The sequence below is a fragment of the Chelonoidis abingdonii genome, chromosome 5, assembly GCF_003597395.2.
Source record: "Chelonoidis abingdonii isolate Lonesome George chromosome 5, CheloAbing_2.0, whole genome shotgun sequence".
Classification (NCBI taxonomy): Eukaryota; Metazoa; Chordata; order Testudines; family Testudinidae; genus Chelonoidis; species Chelonoidis abingdonii.
This window is the reverse complement of record NC_133773.1, coordinates 145,442,129-145,445,554: the sequence shown is the minus strand read 5'-3', so window position 1 is coordinate 145,445,554 and position 3,426 is coordinate 145,442,129. Positions and strand designations below refer to the sequence as shown.

Sequence of the window (3,426 nt, the reverse complement as noted above, 5' to 3'; positions counted from 1 at the left end):
TTACAGCCAGAACGGCCCATCATGATCATAATCTGACCTCCTGCAGGCCACAGAACCTCGCCCACCCAGTCCAGTAGTAAGCCTGTAACCTCTGGCTGAGTTACTGACGTCCTCAAACCATGATCTAAAGACTTCAAGTTACAGAGAATCCACCATTTACACTAGTTCAAACCTGCAAGTGACCCATGCCCCAGGCTGCAGGAGACGACAAAAAACCTGAGGGTCTCTGCCAATCTGATTTGGGGGAAAATTCCTTCCCAACCCCATTGAAAGGTGGATAAGGACCCAGTTAAATGGGAGACTACAAGGGGTCATGCTCAAAGGTGAACTGTCAGGCTGGAGGGAGGTTACTAGTGGAGTTCCTCAGGGATCACTCTTGGGACAAATCTTATTTAACACTTTCATTAACGACCTTGGCACAAAAAGGAGGAGTGAGCTAATGAAATCTGCAGATGACACAGAGTTGGGAGGTATTGGCAGCATGGAAGAGGCCCGGAATATCATACGAGCAGAGCTGGACGACTCTGACACCTGGAGTAGTAGAAATGGGATGAAATTCAGTAATGCAAAGTGCAAAGTCATGAACGTAGGGAGTAACAGCAATATTAATCCCCATCTTCTCCAAGCTGACTCATAATTTCCCATGTGGAACTGTATCAAATACCCTCAAATCCAGATAGATGAGATCTACCTCATTTCCTTTGTCTAAAAAATCAGTTATCTTCTCAAAGAAAGAGAAGGCTGGTCTGGCATGATCTACCTTTTGTAAATCATGTTATATTTCATCCCATTTACCATTAATCTCTGTGCCACTAACTATTTTCTCCTTCCAAATTAGTTAAAAGACCTAACATACAATTGAGCTGAGACTAAAAGGTCTGTAGTTACCCTGCACTTTCTGATCTCCAAGACGTGGCTTTCCTTGCTGATCCATCCCATCTTCTATTCTTTGTAGGATTTCTGCTGTCTCCTAATCGTCTCTGTGAGATGCTTGTTCATCCAGCCTGATGGACAACCCTTCCCTAGGATGTTTTTCCCCTTGTTTGGGATGCAGGCTTCAGAGAGTTTCAGCAACTTGGACTAAAAGATATTCTCAGTGTCCTCCACTTTCAGATCCTTGAGTTCTTCAGCCCTGTCCATTCCCCTAGTTAATTGCCTTAATATTTTAAAGTTTCCCATTTTAAAATCAAGGCCCCTGCTTGCAGACCTAGTTTTGTTTATCATTCCATTTATTTGAAACTGAATTAGCTTATGATCATGCGAACCAAGGTTGTCTCCTACAACCAGTTCTTTTCTGGAGGTCCTCCCTACTCACCAACACTTAATCTAAAATAAGAACATAACATAAGAATGGCCATACTGGGTCAGACCAAAGGTCCATTAAATTAAAGGAGATATCCCATGTTCTAGAATAGACGCCAAAAGGTCATTGAGTCCAGCCTGCTGCTTTTACTAGTATGACCAAGTACTGAGTGTGCCGCAGTGGCTCCCTCAAGGATTGAGCTTGCAATCCTGGGTTTAGCAGGCCAATGCTCAAACCACTGAGCTATCCCTGCCCCACTCTCTAGCCCACTATCTGTCTTCCAATAGTGGCCAATGCCAGGTGCCCCAGAGGGAGTGAATCTAACAGCAATGATCAAGTGATCTCTCTCCTGCCATCCATCTCCAGCCTCTGACAAACAGAGGCTAGGGACACCATTCCTTACCCAGCCTGGCTAATAGCCATTAATGGACTTAACCTCCATGAATTTATCCAGTTCTCTTTTAAACCCTGTTATAGTCCTAGCCTTCACAACCTCCTCAGGTAAGGAGTTCCACAAATTGACTGTGCGCTGCATGAAGAAGAACTTCCTTGTATTTCTTTTAAACCTGCTGCCTATCATATCCCTCCTTAATCTCCTCTTTTACAAGCTGAAAAGTCCTAGCTTCTTTAATGTCTCCTCATATGAGACTCTCTCCAAACTCCTAATCATTTTCGTTGCCCTTTTCTGAGCCTTTTCTAGTGCCAGTATATCTTTTTTGAGACGAGGAGACCACATCTGTACGCAGTATTCGAGATGTGGGCGTATCGTTGATTTATATCAGCGTAATAATATATTCTCTGTCTCATTCTTTATACCTTGTTTAATTATTCCTAACATCCTGTTTGCTTTTTTGACCACCTCTGCACAAATAGCATCATCTCTTCCTGGGATTTTTAGCCTGTGGAAGGCCTTTGAGAACCTGCAGCCTACTTGAATCAACATTTAGAGTGAGAATCCGAAAAGCGACCCTCCCTAAATCAGGAGTGACTCTCGTACCAGACAGGCATCCTGTGAGAGAGATCTGGGAGCAGGATTTCCCCCCTCCCTAAGCATTTCTTGAGAGGGAAGTTTAGGGCTTGTGAAGTCCAGGCCCAAAGGAGTATTTTTAAATGGCTAAAGGAACCTGAAACAACTTATGAAATATGAATACAATGAGGCAGTGAAATGAGGGGAAAATGATCCTTTGCAGGAGTAAAGTGGGGCTGACAGCAGCAGTGTGCTCAGAAGGGCCTTTCTACAGCATCCCTGTGTGATAACCCATCCCCAGGATGCTGGGCTTCTCCCTGCAAGGCAGCCAAGGGGCGAATCACAGGGCAAAGCCCGAAGACTGTGTCTCCCCTGCACATTAAAGGAAGAAGACTAGAGCTGCATTTGAGCCAGGCTCTATGTGTAGACAGAAGTGTGCTCAGTGTGCTCTGGATTTGGTCTCCCCAAGGTGAACGGCAGCTGCTTGGAGACACAAGACTGTCAGATTCTCGTCTCCCTGAAAGTCTCAGCCTGCTGTACCTACTCCCTGTCTGATCTGGGCCTCAGCCATTAGTTAGCGCCGCTAGTGTTGAGGGAGGTGCCAAAGTACAAAAGACCCAAGACCTACACCACTTATGATAAATGAAAATTGTTGATGCAAAACCAGGAGATCTTCTACCTTGGGCAGCTACATGCCCCATCCTGAATTTTCCCTCCCAGCTCAGCTGAACAGTGAGTCTCCCCTTTCCCATTACAGCCGTGCTGCTCTGCATTGGGACCAGCACCCATGCTCCAGCCCAGATGCAGCTGCATTTCAGTGCTGGGGGAGTGACCCCGTGGTGTCTGCTTTCTGCAGCGCTCTTTGGGATCCATCACATGGCTACAAAAGTTACTTATGCTGGATGTGATGCTGGAGAATCAGGATTCAGGAGTTCCCTGGGCTTAGGGCAGCTGAAGGGCAGGGGAAATGCAGCACTAGAACCTCTGGGCTCCCTGTGTGTGTCCCTGTGACTTTAGCCCAGGCTTCTCACCACAGTCTCTGCTCCTAGGTGACGTGCTGACAAAGCTCTCCAGGGGCTGGAGGTTTTACGGTGGGAACCTCTATTACTTTTCACAAGAAAAAAAGTCGTTTGATGAGGCTGAGCAGTTCTGTGTG

At 46.1% G+C, this 3,426-nt stretch overlaps 1 protein-coding gene across 1 annotated transcript in view; it reads right to left on the bottom strand.

The window, feature by feature from the left end:
• Positions 1-3,426, bottom strand: part of LOC142045781 (C-type lectin domain family 10 member A-like) — a 182,862-nt gene that overhangs the window by 147,821 nt on the left and 31,615 nt on the right. The gene's annotated exons all lie outside the window — the stretch shown is intronic.